The sequence below is a fragment of the Penaeus monodon genome, chromosome 38 (assembly GCF_015228065.2).
Source record: "Penaeus monodon isolate SGIC_2016 chromosome 38, NSTDA_Pmon_1, whole genome shotgun sequence".
NCBI lineage: Eukaryota > Metazoa > Arthropoda > Malacostraca > Decapoda > Penaeidae > Penaeus > Penaeus monodon.
The window spans coordinates 14,830,641-14,846,840 of NC_051423.1; the positions used below are offsets into that span (position 1 = coordinate 14,830,641).

Here is a 16,200-nt window from a genome sequence, read left to right on the forward strand (position 1 = left end):
CATATTCAAAACATTTAAAGGGGTGTTTTTGAAACCAGTGTCGGTAGACAAAGGAAAAAACATGATTGGAGGTGCTTAGGGCCCACACTTTTTAAACTGATTTCGATAGTTCTCCATCATTTTCTCTGTAATTTTAAGATGTTGATAACTAAAAACTTGTGTATACTGCTATTTCTTCATATAATATCAGTAAAACAGTTATTGATGATTTAATATAATTCAAAAATAAAATAAAATTCGTCAACTTAGCACGATTCCTGGAATGGGGGTGGAGTCGAACCTTTGGCAACAGTGTAGAAACATTGGCTTCATTGCTGTCACGAATGAGATTAGCGACACTTTCTAGTGAAGTAAGACGTATTTTTTTAATAGCAAAAATGAAGGCTATGGTCACATAATGGTTTTGTGATGAAGAAACAGGGGTTTTTCCTTACATATATACAGTGGTATTTGAGAAGAGAGTTATGATGTTTACAAGACTAGAAGCCTTTGTGAAAAGACAAAATTGCTGAGGTGTTTATAAAGCAGAAACAACTGACTATCATAAATAATTGCAATTACATACATAGGGATTCAGATTAAGCATTTTATAATCAACAGTTTGAATATAAACAAGACATGATTGTACTTAAAGACATCAGAAGAACAGCAATAGGGTGTATTAGTGTGCTAAGGTCTCTCTGTCATTGTCACTATTGTAGTCCTGTTGGCATCAGCAGAGGACAATCAATTACTGTTAGGCTGGAAGCAGAAGGTGAGAGAGATCATGAGAACAGGTCTCTACATGCACATGTAGATGCCACACACATTGACGCTCTCACTGACTCACATTGCATCTCAGACACATCACATTCTTAAATGTCATTTTACTCTATTTTCTGTATTTGAAATGTCACAGAAACTGAACAACCATCAAAGTTCCAAGAGATAACATTTCCCCAGCCAGTGTTGGTTCTTGACCCTTCATGCACACCACCTTGGAGTGTTACCTGTCATGCGGAAGTACACACGCCGCATCCGAGCCATTCGGGATCTTCAGAAATGGTATGGATTAAGGGATTTTGACTAGAATATGTGTGCATATACACATTCTTAAAGATCATGATGTGATATTGTTTTAAGTAGGAATAGCATATGGATCTGGAGGGAGAATAGTTATCATTAGTGCTATATTTATAGTTACTGTTCTTAATTTCTTATCCTTGTTATAGTAGTGGTGTGATAGTAGTACTACTGGTAGTGATAATCAGTAGTAGTATTTTATTGATATTTATATTCATGTTATTATATTATTTTGAATATTATGCCAATCTATAAATACAATATATCCAACAGGTTGAAGAAATTGAAAGCACAGAATCTCAGTGGGCCAACCTTCCTGTGGCATCAAGGCAGAGAGAGCTTCTTAAGAATGGAAGACCCAGTTAAAGGTAGAGTTAAAAGTTCTGTCATGAGACTGTCATTTAAGTTACAGCTTGCCAAATTTGCTAATTTTATTGTTGTTTCCCCCTTCATTATTGTGTGTAAGTAGCTATGTGTTTTAATGTATTTATTTGCTCAATTCAGTCCTGACAAAATGCTGCTGCTCACTTTTTCAAATTAACCTGCCTTTTGACTTTCAAAACAGAAACTGAATAAGTCAAGATCTGTTGCTGAGCCGGGCTGCTGGACGAGAAATTGTTGGAACGATGCATGCATTTCTACTCTGATGTTGCCAAGATAGTCTTACGGGCACTCACTGGAGGACCAACTAGTCTGGCTCCCCTGGGAAGCTCTCTTGTAGAAACAGCCACCTTCTCCCCCTGTCACATCAATACCAGAACTCTTTGCTGCCATGCCTGAGTGGTACTTGGATGACATGGCAGAGTTTTTGCTTTTTACGTTACAGTGAGTATTGTAATATAATTATGTAATCTAATCTGTAGCTTGAAATACATAATGTTTATATTTCATATAGTGTAACAAAAAGTCTGAATCTAGAATTTTGAAATCTTTCCATAGCTTATAAAGATTTTAACCTGTAAGTGCTGTAAAGTGTGGTGGGGTCTGTCGAACTTCTTCCCTGTTAAATTCAGGGGTGAGGCAAGGCTGTGTCCTTGCACCAACACTTTTCAATACTTGTATAGACTGGATAATGGGCAGAGCTACTTGCCAAAGTCAGTGTGGAGCAACACTGGGCAATATCATGGCCCTCGACTTTGCCGATGATGTTGCTATCCTATCTGAGTCCCCTGGAGCCATGGTGGCGGCTCTTGATGCATTTAGCAATGAGGCGAAGCCCTTAGGCCTAGAGGTCTCCTGGACCAAGACTAAGATTCAGGACCTTAGGTGCCTGTTAGGGGAACCCATTCAGTCGATCCATGCTTGCGGCGAGGACGTTGAAGTTACAGAGAGTTTTACATACCTTGGTAGCGTAGTCCATATCTCTGGGCTGTCAGACCAGAAATCAATAGACAGATTGGGCTGGCAACAGGGCCATGAACTCGATCAACGAGCATTTGGAGATGTCAGTACCTATGCAGAAGGACCAAGCTACATGTCTTCAAGGCCTCGATGCTGCCAGTTTTGCTCTACGGAACAAACCTAGATAATATCCAGTGTCTTGGAGTCTTGTCTTGATGCCTTATGTAACAAGTCCCTTCACCGGATCATGGGGTACAGTTGGCAGTACCAAGTGTCTAACCGACGGTTACACTGTGAGACTGATATGAGACCTGTTACTTGCATAATCTGGGATCGCCAACTCAGGTTATATGGGCACCTAACTCGTTTCCCTGTGAACGACCCTGCCCATCAGGTTGTCTCTTTGCGAAGCAACCCTGGGTCGAGGAGGCCTGGGGGACGACCCAGGAGGTCGTGGCTTGGGCAGCTCAACAATTCCTGTCGTAAGGAATTAGAGATTGGCCGAGGGCCTGCCTGGGGACTAGCCACGAGGGACTCTTGTGGTTGGAAGCGAAGGGTGGATGCGGCCATGCGCCCCCGTCAGTGTTAGCCCCTTGAAGATGATGATGTGAGGATTGCATGCACACATGCAATCCTCATTTTCTAGGTTTACCTGACTTTTCCTATTTACCACAGCCCCTGATTTTTTTAAAACTCTTTTTATTATTGATAATGTTATATTAATTATGATAATAATATAATAATAATATAATAATAATAATAATAATAATAATAATGCTCTAGATGATATAAATTATCATAAGTATAATAATGATAATTATTAAGGATATTGATGATGATAATTGTAGTAATGATGATGGTGATGATACTACTAATAATGATGAGGATAATAGTAGTAATGTTGATATTAATCATAATGAAAATACTACAAACTAATTAAAATAATAGTAATAATAATAATGTTAATGATAATAATAATAGTGATAATAATAATGAAAATAACATTAATTAAGGAATGTGATAAAAGGTAATAACCAGGTTGTCCTAGTAATTGAATGATGAAGGAGCACTTGTGAAGTCACCTCTATTTATACAAAATTAACAATACAAAATCATAGTGGACTCGAAGCAATAGGCTAAGAAGGATGCTTCCATGAGTAACATTCATTTCTGTTTATCCAGATAGTACTGGTAAATATTTTCTAATCATGTTCTTCATAAACAGGGACATGCCCAAGGTGCCCATCAAACACTTAGAAGACCCAATCATCACCATGACCATTGTTCTTTTGTGTACTCCCACCCATATTAAGAACCCATCTTAACAGCCAAACTTGTTGAGGTAGGTTGCAGAAGATTACTTTCCTATTGTTAAAAGTTTTGATGTTAATGTGGAGGTTGTTCTCATTGTATATGTGATGTAAATAAACTACTGTAGTTTTAGCCAATTAAGGATAATGATAGTGTGTAATAATGATTTTTTAAAATTACATGTCATTGTTAGATGGTGTTCATGTTGACCCCTTCAGTCCAGCAACATGTCGATAGCTTACATCAGCGCATCCTTCACCATCCACTAGCAGTACACCTACCTGTATCTTTGATGAAATTTTACACAAGTAAGCTGTTTGGAATGGTGACCTTGCATGCAGACATTTATAATGAATTTCCTGATCCAAAAACCATGAGGTATGACTTTATTTGACAAGGTTTGACCTCTTTCTTTCCTGACAGTGGTGGAGACAACAGGAGCAAGCAGTGAGTTCTATGACAAATTCACCATCCGTTATCACATTAGTGTAATTTTCAAGAGCCTTTGGGAAGACAGAGGACACAGGCAAGCTGTAATAACAGAGTCCAAGTGAGTAACTTTACATTGGAAATATTTGTTTCAAAAGGCAGTTGTCAAGTCAGTAGAAATCTACTAAGCTCTATGTATTTACTTACATCATACAGCAGAGCTCTTGAGGAGATATAGAAGTGCAACTATATGCAACTGGAGTGAAAGAGGGATGTCTTCACTAGCATAGACTTGAATGATAGTCAGTTTGCTTCAAGTCATTGGTAATGTTTGTTCACCAATTTACCCATCATTACTTCTTTCAGTTCTGGTAAAGAGTTTGTGAAATTTGTGAACCTCCTGATGAATGATACAACATTCCTTTTGGATGAATCATTAGATGCTCTGAAGGTAAGTTTGGTGTAAACTCTCAATTGCAGATGATTCTATATAATACATTGAGCCATATGTGAGGATTGGATTTTATAATTAGTCACAAGTTTAAACAAAAGAAAAGAAAGGAAAAGAAATGGGATGAAAGATAATATATTCTTCATAAAAAGAAAAGAAGAGAAGAATTACTGGTACCTTATTATCTACACACTGTCTTTGCTTGTGAACTTATTACAAAAATAATATGCTCCAAGAAGTTAACTGTTCCATCTATATTGTGCTGTTAAGCGCATCCATGAAGTCCAGGAGGAAATGGAGAGAGGCACTTGGTCACAGCAGACTAGGAGCAGCAGCAGACAAGACAGAGGTTGCTGGCCACGACGAAAGACAGTGCAGGTGAGTGGAGGTCCACTGTCATCTTTGTAGTTGTCATCATATTCCATTTTACTCATGTCATCATCATCATCTGGTCTGGTAGATGTCCAGCTTCATTTACATCGGCCTACACACCTTGAAAGTTCTATGGTGATGGATATCAGCTCAGTGTTCTTAATACTGGTGCTGGAGCCATATTCTGTTTCAACATAAGCTTTATTGCAGTGTATGGGAATGTCTGGGTTATGTATATGTTCACTTATTATCTTGTAACAAGCCTTTTCACAGAATATATTAATATGATGTATGTGCATATGTACACAAGCACAAAGAGAAACACGCATGCAAATATGCTAAAAAATGGAGGTAGGAGATCTTAAAACTGTGTCAGACTCTTTGCTACTTTTCTCAGTCATTGGATAGGCAGACAAAGGGTTGTCATTGTCCTCACCTGAGGATAGCTCACATTTATAATGGTGTGGTGGAAGGCAGAGGACCTTCTGGGGGATGAGTAGCATGTAGGCAGTAATATAAGTTGATGGGTAAGGGCTATCCATATTTTCTGGGTATCATCATGGGTGGTGTAAGGGCATCAAAAGAGGTTGGGAGGAGCTATGGTTAGGGCAAGGCTAAGGTCTAATATAATTTCAAAGCTGCTGTACACCCACTTATATACACTTTTCCACCAATACCTTGCAACTTGATATAATGAGTTTCCCTCATTTGTGCAAGTATACCTACATATTAAACCCCTACAATTGAATGATGTGACCATCATGTCATGAAAAAATTTGGTTTGAATGGCAGTGATGTGAACATGCAGTCATGGGAAAATTTGGCTGAGGGTCAGGATGATGCAAACTTGCCATCCTGAGAATTTTGGCTGAAGGGCAAGGAGATTGGAATGACTCATCACGCATGCACAAAGATCTGGAGGTAATTAGACTCAGTAGGCATTTAGGAAGGGGCTTTTGCATTTTCTATCAATAAACAAGTGTGAAATGTACTGGCAGAGAGCCATGACTAGAAGAGCACCACTATTTCCTTGCTCAGATCCTGTTCTTGGCTATTGTGATTGGCCACATAGGTTGTATTACATAAAAAGTAATATTATAAAAAAAAAAATACACAAATAACAAAATTGTTAACTATTGTTATTATTATTGTCATCAGTTACAGACTACCTACAGAAGTGATATGGAGTCTATGCAAGGAAAAATCTATGACCATCTAGATAAAGCAAATTAAATGACAAATATAGATATTGGAAAATGGCAAAAAAGCTTAAATCATGAATATTTGTGTGTGTCCGGGCCTACAAGCCACACACCCTGTAGAGTGGCCTCACAAGTAAGAATGATGCCTGTATTTTGGGCCATGTGATGGAAGTGAAGCATACAGATCCAATGGGTTAGAATATAATTTTTTTTTTTACATCATTATTTCTGGATCAGCTTCTTGGAGTGTTCAGCAGTCTGTGTTATTATAGCCTAACTGTATCTCAGGTTGACATCAAGGACATAACATTAATTTATAGTTACACCTCAGTTATATGATAATTGCATAACTATGACAATAAATTCAAATCTTAACATTTTTATGAGTACTGGCCTAGGAAACTTTCTGGTGGTGTATGCAATGTCTAAACTTGCAACTTAAAGACAGTTGATATCTTTCTATATTATTATTTTATTTACATTCAGTGTCCTGGCATTATAAGGTTAGTTTCAGTGAGATGGCACAATAAAGTAGATCATAGTTTTTTCTTTCTTTTCTTTCCTTTTTTGAAATTATTTTTTATCTGTGACTATAAATTATATACAGATTTCTCATTTTTCTTGTTGATATACTTTAAGAAATATATTAGGATACAGGTAAAAGATTAATAATTTTATGGAACTTTCTTACCCCTCAAAAGATCATACTTGACATTAGCAGAGAAACAGTTGATATGATGCACTACTTGACAAAAGAGGTGCCAGCCCCATTCTTAAGGCCAGAGCTCTGTGACAGACTGGCTGCAATGCTCAACTTCAACCTTGCTCAGCTCTGTGGACAGAAGTGTAAGTTTATAGACAATATTGCATATATGCCAATTTTGTTTCCCAACTCACCATTGATGTTGATTACTGGGGCATTGCAAGAAAAACAGTAGAAAAGCAATTGAAAACTTTTCTCTAAAGCCTGTATATCTATGTGCTTTAGCTTTAAACTGATACAGGATTTAAATTTGAGTAAAGTATTGCTCATGGAATAGGCAGATTCATGTGTTTCCCAAACCTGACATAGTAGCATTTATAAAGTATTTCATTTGATAGATATGGTAAATATGCTCATTGGTGAATATTTTCTTCCAAACTTCTTTTATTCATATTTGACTAGCATTAAGGAATTGCTGTTAATGTCCTATGCATCAAGGTGATCTAAAGTCCAAGCAGAAAATATGGATGGAGCCAAGAAAACTGCTAAGCAATAGTGGATATTACTTGCATTAGACTCGACTAAGTTCTCCAATCTTTTGCTAATGATGAGGTGAGTGGTTTTATCATCAGGCAATTTTTTCACTCAAAAGGGGACTTTTTTTTTGGAATTCTATAATTTTTAAAGCTTTTTAAACTTGGCAATTGGCCCTAAGAAAACATTGTCTCCATGTTGGCTGCATACTTTGATTTCTCGGGGCAAAAACTGTCCGACTGACTTTAAAATTTAAATCAGCAACATAAAACACAATAGCCAGAATTTTCTATTTGTCATTTAAACCCAATCCCCCCAAAAAAATTTGACTGTATTATTTTTTGTGTATGCGGATCTAGATGGTTTCAAGTGTTCGTACAAGGACCCAAATTTAGTAGTCTACATGAACTCACTTAATTTCCCCCTTACTTGATTTTTTAAAAACTTTTTTGATAATGTGTTTTAATTATTATTGACTAAAATTATTATGCTCTAACCCATTTCGCCCCGGAAATTTTTTTTGCCGTCACTGAGCCCCGCTCCGGGAATTTGCCAGCCGAGGGGCCCCCCAAAACAGTTTTTTTCTGGCGCTCGCGGCGCCCCAAAGACCATCATATAAATTTTGCGGAATCTGACCATGTTTTTTTAGAAAGTGGGTTTTATAAAAGGGGAAATGTGTAGAAACGCACTTTTCTCATGGTGTTTTCTGGGGCTTTTTTTCCCTTTTGATTTAGATATAGAAGCTTAAATTTTTCTATTTTAAACAGATGAAAAAAATTTTGATGCAAAATGTTGTGCTTTTTTTGACGAGGGGTAAGATGTGGATTCCTCCTTCCGGCCCGTCAGGGGAAAACACTCTTGTATCTCCTTTCCCCCCGGTGTCTCCCTAAATGTGTCGAGCCCTGCCTGAAACGGGAAGGAGACCATTTCATGCCCTGCGCACTGGGGGGTAAAAACTGAGCGGCTGGTCCCCCAAGTCCACTCCCTTCATTCAGTCGTTTGGAAAACAATGATTGGTTCATAAACCACGGCCTCCACCAAGGGGAGTTTGGCTTTTTAAAAACAGTTCACCGTTTGAGTCCCCCCAAATGCCGGTTGGAAAACCCCGGGGAGTCCACGTCCCCCCCTTCCAGCCCTTTTAAAATCACGGGGATGTGGCAGGGGTTCAGGCCCCCAAAGTCCCACTGCACCAGTTTTCCCTGTACTGTAAAAAAGGGAAAGACCCTGGGAGGTGTCCCTGTCACAAACCCGTGTCCCCCTTTCCCAAAAAGAATTCACCGTTTTTGAGAGGACGGTAAGACCCTGCCCCCTGCCAGATAGATCTGCCCAGGGGAGTGTCCCCTGCACACACGTCATTGCGGAAATTTTTACCCCTTTACCCAAATCGGGGCCCTTGCTCGGGTTGTAGGTGTGGAAACTTAGGCGACCTCAAAATTTTCCAAGGATGGAAAATTTTGGGGTTGAGGGATATAAATGATCCGGAAAAAGACCTTCCTAAAGCAACCCCCAAGAAGGGTCAGCACCCCTCATTTCCACAGCCGATCTTCCTTACCATTCCATCTATTTTCGGGAAAAATGGGGGTTTGCGGGAAAATCTTTTTTAAAACTCTCGCGAGCATGTAAGGGGAAAAAATTGGCATGGTCCCCCCTTGCCCCTGACAGAAAAAGGCGCGGGGTTCTTGTTGATCCCCATCAGCATCGGACCAAGGTATACGTAAAGTGGCATCAGATTGGGTCCCATCACCATCCTGGTTGTGCCCTTGTTCGCCTCGAAAATCTGTCAGCCCCCCAAATGAATGCATTGGGATGTAGGTCACTTATTATTTTTGGATATCGGATAATAGCATAATGTTTATTAAAAAAAAAGCATACAAACCCGACCTACATACCTTGCTTTTCCCCACTATGAGGTCAATCAGCTCGTCAGTGATGAACTTCTGTACATCCCGGGGCGTTGAACCTTGCCCGGCAACCTTATACCGGTGTACCAGAAAAACTGTACTTTTTTGGGAAATTTTTCTCCCTCCTTCCCCTAAAGCTGGGGCCCCTGGTGCGTTGCATCCAATTTTGTTGACTGAGCAGACGAGGTTGTAAAGGGTCGGTGTCGATCCAAACGATGTTGTTTTTGTGAGACGAAGTTAAATGTCGTCATTTGGGGCCCATAATCTTTGTCGAGTCTAGTCATTGGGGTTTAGCCACCCCCATGCCCGTGCCCCTCCAGGAGCTCGACCGGAAAAAAAAAATTGTCGGGTGGACGGCCCGATGGGGGCAAGAGCAGGGGCGAGAGAAAGGGGAAGGGGCGAGGGCGAAAAGTGAGAGCGGAGAGAGAAAAAAGGAGCAAGACCCCATCCCTTTCCAGGGCTGCAACGTTCTGCGGGAATGAGCTTGCTGACTTTTTATTCACTGACTAACCAACAGGTACCCATGTGACCACCCACCAACTTTATTGGGGCTTTTAGAAGCCATGGAAAGTTTAAATGATACTGTTGGGCCCCCAATGAGAGCAGGCAGGAAATGGGGCAAATGGGTTAGTAATATATTAGAAAAAAGGTAAGATAAGATTTAAAAAAAAAATGGAAAAGGGAAAAAAGGTATACAGGTCTGTTGAAACATTTTTTTTGTTTGTATGCCTCCACCGGATCAAAGAAACACTGGCCGCCGATCAGAGTTCAATTTTTTGAAATTTCATTTCCGAATGTCTCATTTAGGGTTTTATTTTTTAATTAATCATGTGTTTCACCGCTTTGATAGGAATTTTAATATAATGTGCATAAAAGTATCATATTTAGATACTTTCCCTCTATAGGAAAAAATGGGGGAAGAACAGGGAGCTCATCGTAGGGATACAATAATGAAAAAACTTCAAGTTTTACTTTATTTTTCCTAGGAAGAATAGTAGAGTAAAAAAGAGAAAGGGGAAAAAATTTTTTGATGAACGAGCATTTGAAAGTTCCCACACCTGGAAATAAAAGAGTGGTGTTTATAAAAAATGTAATGGATACAGTGCGTTTTTTCTCCATTTAAACCTTTCCTTTAAAGCTTGGTTTTCCAGTAAAAATATGGGATTTTAATTTTAAATATTTTTTTTAATTTTTTTAAATAAAATAATAGGTTTTTTTTTTTTTTTTTTTTTTTTTTTTTTTTTTTTTTTTTTTTTTTTTTTTTTTTTTTTTTTTTTTTTTTTTTTTTTTTTTTTTTTTTTTCTTTTCTTTCTTTTTTTCTTTTTTTTTTCTTTCTTTCTTTCTTTTTTTTTCTTTCTTTTTTTCTTTCTCTCCCCCCAACCCCCTTCCCCGTTGTTGCGGGGGGGGGGGCTTAGGGGAGAAGGGGCCAAATGATGGGGAACTCCCCAAACCTTGGGACCAGCCCTCGATCAACAAATTTTTGCATGGTTTTTTTTTTCCTTTCACATTTTCGTTTCTGCCCCTCACCAAACCCTTTGCTACCCCAATCCTAAGGTGTGAGAGCGGCAAAAAGGATGAAAGGCTGACTTTGTGCCAGTCCTGAACGCCTGAGGGAGCCGGGGCCCGGTATTCCCGGTTAGTTCCTACCCCTTACCCCAAGGGGACCCTGAGGGGTGGCTGTTTTTTACCCCCAAAATAAACGGCTTCCTGGCCAAAATGAAAACATACCCCCTTTTAGGGGAATGAGGCTTCCCCCTTTATCAATACCCCCAACGATGTACCCACCCGTTTCCTTGCCCCACTCTCCTTTGCCACGGTTTCCGAACCTGCAATAACTCCCCCTCATCAATCCCTACTAGTACGAGCCAAAAATACCCTTAAGGAAACTTTTCCCCTTCCCCCACTGCTCAACTTCAACACCTCTACCCCCCAAAACCCCCCAACATAAACCCCCCATCCCCCCTTTTTAATACCTTAACCCTTTTTTCCCCCCCTCTCCATAACACTATCATTTCTCACGCCCCAACCTTCTACTCCCCCTATCTCTCAACAATTTTGAATACTCTCTTTAGTCAGCCAAAGGGGACGTTTTTTCGGGATCCCCCCCACAGCCCCTACTTGAAAACAGCCTTTTTTCCCAAACAAGTCTCCAAAAACAGTAGGAAAAAGTCTTTTTCTGTACCCCAACCCGACCGCTCCCGTCTTGTCACAGAAAACATCCGAAAAAAAAGCTTAGCAAAAAATAACGCCCTATATGGTAACCCCACCCTTTGTAAAACCCTTTTCCCAAACCCTAAATATTGCACGGAACTTTTAAATCTCCCCAGCAAATCCCAATCATCAAAGTTTGGGGCAGATTGGGGAAAAAGCCCTACTTGCCTGTCCACAGACTATGATACAACATCATCAATGCTACTCCATTCCCCCAGAGGTCATGAAAAAAAAACCCCACAAACCTAGCCAAAATTACCTTCCGTTGACAGACTTTTTTTAACGTCTACATAGGGAAATCCCCCCCCTGTTTCCCCAACCCAAACCCTCCCCCACGTCAGTGCCAAAATTGTTGGCGTCTAGGACCCCACCCAAACTTCCCGTTCCACACCCGATGCCCCCTATGTCCCCCCCCCTGGCCATACCCGATCTAACCCCTTCCCAATCACGCACATAGCCACTGTGGGGCCCCCTAATGTATTTTATAGGGGGGTCCCCCTAAAAAATTTTAGTTGAGGTAGCAAATCTCAGATTCAAATTGGAAGCCCGTAGACTGGTTTTCTTACTCCTTCTCCAAATACGCTCATTCTACCAATTCTAAAACCCACCCCCCCAATCAACCCCCCTCTTTACCTCCTACCTTCCCAGTCAAACTCTTTTGATCCTAAATCCGACACCCCAAACTCTACTACAGATATCAATCCCACTACACCCCAACACCCTTCCCTCTCCCTCCTCGCATACCCGTAACAACAGAAAAAAAGTTCCCCCCCCTCCCCCTACCACACAAACCCTCCCCTTCCTTTTCCCCTAGTTGGAAAAACCGTCCCCTCCCCCCCCCCTCACAAAAATCCTTTTTCCCCCAAAAAATCCCCAAAAAACTCCCCCAGAAGAAACTACTGAAAAATTCAAGATTTCTTAAAGAAACTGACCTCAACCCCCCAAATCTTCAAATCCCGCTCCTTTCCAACTCCAAGTAAATGTGAATCCCTCCTCCTCCCAAGAATCCCCCCACACCCTACCTCCTACCCCTCCCCAAAACAGCCCCTCCCCCGACCCCAACCCCGCCCACAAAACCTCCCCTCCCCTTATCCCCTTTCCCCTCCCCCTGGATACAACCCGAATCCCTTATGTCACAAGTTCCCCTTCCCCAGACCCTCCATCTCTTAACCCTCCTATGAACACCAACTCCCACCTCTCCCATCTCAGACCCCCAATCCTTATCCCCCCCCTAGCTGCTTCCCCCCAAAAAACTCCCAAAACGTAACAATCTATATCATAAAGAAAATATCCTTCTGGGAAATTCACGGTTTCCCTCCCCCAAAACCTGACCTTCTCAATCCTTTCCTCTTTAACCCCTCTATTTTATGCCTTCAAGATTTTTTTACAATCCCCCAATACCAATCCCAATTTCATTTTGTTCTTCCCCCCATTCCCTTTTTGTTTGTCCATACCTTATCAAACAGAAAACACCTTATGTCACACCTCCCTTTCAAACCCAAGTCCCTTGCACAGTTATTCGTATCTTCCTCCATCATTGGGTCACACTGTTTTATTACTTTTCCCCCCCCACCCCTTGACTTTTGCTTTTGAAAATTAATTTTTTTCCCCCAATTTCAACACCTTTTCCCCATGTTGGTGTTTTAAAGCCACCACACTCTTTGGGGGGGATTCTATACAAATCCGAGGCCGATCTTTAGAGCGCTTCCCCCCCATTTACCTTTCTATCTAAAATTTAGATCGCCCCACACCTTTGATACCCCACGCAAACTTTTTCTGCATTGCCTCTCTCTATGCTCCCCTTCTTTCATTTAGATTTCACTGGTCAAATTTTGACTATTTCCCTTAGTGACCATTTTCCCGTTCTCCTTTCCTACTTTTACTACCACTTCCTAACTCCCCCCTGGGCTTTTATAGCCACTGGCATACTTTTACTTCCTCTCTGCTATTCATATCCCCATCCTCCTCCTCCTTTTAAAAAATATGGTTTCACAAATACAGTCTTAAAAGTGCACTACAATCCCGAACCTAAAACCCCTATACCTCCAAATTGTTTCCTGGGGTTCTGATTGCACTAAGACTTCGCTTAAAACGGCGCCTGGAACTTTTCCGCTAAAGAGAGGTACTCCAAATCAAATTCAGCCCTTTTCTCCGTTTAAAAAGAGTCTCCCATTTCTCGCAGTCCGGAATAGAAAACAAAAAGCTGGCGAAAAATTTGTTTCATCAATTCTCCTCACTCTATCGTGTCGGAAAAAATCCCCCCCTCCTCCCCGTCCCCCTACGAGATACCCAATTTTTGGGTCCTCCCCAAGTCCAATGAACGGGGATTATTTCGCCAGTCAGTAGGGGTTCACCTTTCTCCACCTTCTCTTTTATTAGGGCCCCAGAGAAGTACCCCCATTACCCCACCCCATCCTCCCCTAAGTCCTATAATGCTCCCTTTTCTTCCCCGAAAATCATTGCGCCCTACAATCGTGCGCAACACTCATGAAGGCCCGACGGTATCACTACCGTAGCTCCCGCAAAATCCCTCTTCCTCCTTATTTTTCCTATTTTAAAATTTTCAACCCCAAAATTGGACACAGGGAAATTTCCCTTTAATTGGGGGAAAGCTTATCCTTTCCCCTTCCCGAAAACCCCAAAAAAATCGGTACCCCCCTCAAACTATCGCCCCCCTCGCACTAACTAGCTGCTTTTGCAAATTTAGACGAATGGTGAAAATTCCCCTAATGTGGTATCTTTATCTCCAATCTTCTCTCTCCTTCCCAATTCGGTTTTCGCCGTGCCAGCTGACCCCCTTGCTCATTTTGAGACATATATCATCTGATTTGCCGCCCCTGAAACCTACTAGCTAATTTTTTGATCTGAAAAAGATATGAACGACATGGCTACCATATTTCCCCAAAAATTTCCCTCTACATAAGGGAAAAATGGGGGTTTCATAAAATCCTTCCCTTCCCAAGCACTTTCCAGGGCAAATTGCCTCTGCCAAATCATCTTTTTTTCCTCAAATCAAAGGGGTCCCCAAGGGTGTGCTCAGACCACTTATTCCCTTTTTGCTGTTTAAAGATTTGTTTCGTTTTTCCCCCAGGGGCCCTCATCACTATATGTTGATGATTTAACCATCATGCCTCTGGGACATCCATACCAAATCTCTAGCAAATTCTTCAATCGCAATCTATCATATTTTCCCGGGCCCAAACCTGGCTCCGCTTTTTAAATGAAAAACTTTTTCCCTCCCTTTTTTCTCGCTCACGGTAGGTCCCCCACCCCACTTTCCTATATGGTTCCTCCAATGCGTTTCTGGCAAATTCCCTTTGGGGTTTTTTTTGATCCAAACTGTCCTGGGGAGACCATATTTACACATTAAAGAAAAAGCCCCACGCTTTGAATCTTTAAAAAAAAATTCCCAAATCATGGGGCTCAATCCAAAAAAATCTCCTCATCTTTTGTTACTTTGATCCTCTCCCTTTGATTAGGATGCCCTATCTACCCCCGCCCAACTTTTTCCTTTCCCATCTTTATACAATCTCACTGTGGTCTTCGTTGCACTAGGCCTTTCGCTCCTTCCGTTGAAGCCTGTACATGAAACAGGCAACATCTCTATCTCGACATCGTGCCCCTTTTCTCTCTCCATGTATGTTCTTCCCCCAAATTTTCCCCATAAATAACTATCCCAAACCTACTTTCCCCCTTTCCCACTGCATGGTACCCTCCCCTCCCACCCCTTTCCCCATCTAACCCCTCCTTCTCTGTCCTTTATCCCTCCATGGCTTTACCTCACCCCATATTTGCTCTTTGTTTTCCCCACCCCCCAAAATCAAAATCCCCCCTACTGCCTTTTCCCCCCATTTCCCTTTACCCTGTCTCACTCATTCCTTATATTTACGTATAAGATGGTCCAATCCCCCCCGGTGCTGTTTTGCGTAATTTCCCAAAAACGTACTTTCAAAAAACTCCCTTCCCCCTGAAACCATTGTCCTTATACAGAAACTGTATGCACCTTTTTTGCTCTAAAAAAAAAAATTTCTCACTCTCCTCTTCCTCTTTTACATTTTTACTGATTTCCCCAACCTTAATCCATAAAGTCAAAACTCCCCCCCAACCCCCTTGTTTGTAAAATCCAAAAGTTTTTTACCCTTCCACACGCCATAAAACAATTTTTGCTGGGTGCCCCCCCCCGTTGGAACCCCGGCAAAGAACGGGAAACCTGCACCCACGCCGTTAGTCCACATCATACCAACCATCTCTCACGTATCCCCGCCACGGATATTTCCCCACTTTTTAAACCTTGTTAATTGAGGGAATCTTTTTGGCAAGGGCCTCCCCATAATAAATACATTTTTGTAAAACTATCAATCTCCTCCCGTCAATCCTTCATCGGAAGACGTGGGAAACCCCCCCCCCCCAAAAAAAACCCCCCGTTCCTTTTTTTTTTTTTTTTTTCCCCCCTCCTTTTCGCCCCTTTTTTAAAAACCCGTTTTCCCCCTTCCCTTTAATCCCCTTCCCGATCCACCTTAAACCCCTTGAATCCCCTTTTCTTCCCCCACATTTTTTTTCCCCAAAATAACAACCCTCATTCCTTTCCCCACCCCAACCCTTTTACCACCTTTCCCCCCTTAGACAACTAACAAATCCACCCCCCTTCCCAACAAACTTTTTCTTTTTCCGCAAACCCCAACA

The 16,200-nt window shown here is 41.2% G+C and overlaps 1 pseudogene; it reads left to right on the top strand.

Moving 5' to 3' along the window:
- Positions 1–1,533: 1,533 nt before the first annotated feature.
- LOC119596707 lies at positions 1,534–5,164 on the top strand (annotated as a pseudogene).
- The last annotated feature ends 11,036 nt before the right edge of the window (positions 5,165–16,200 follow it).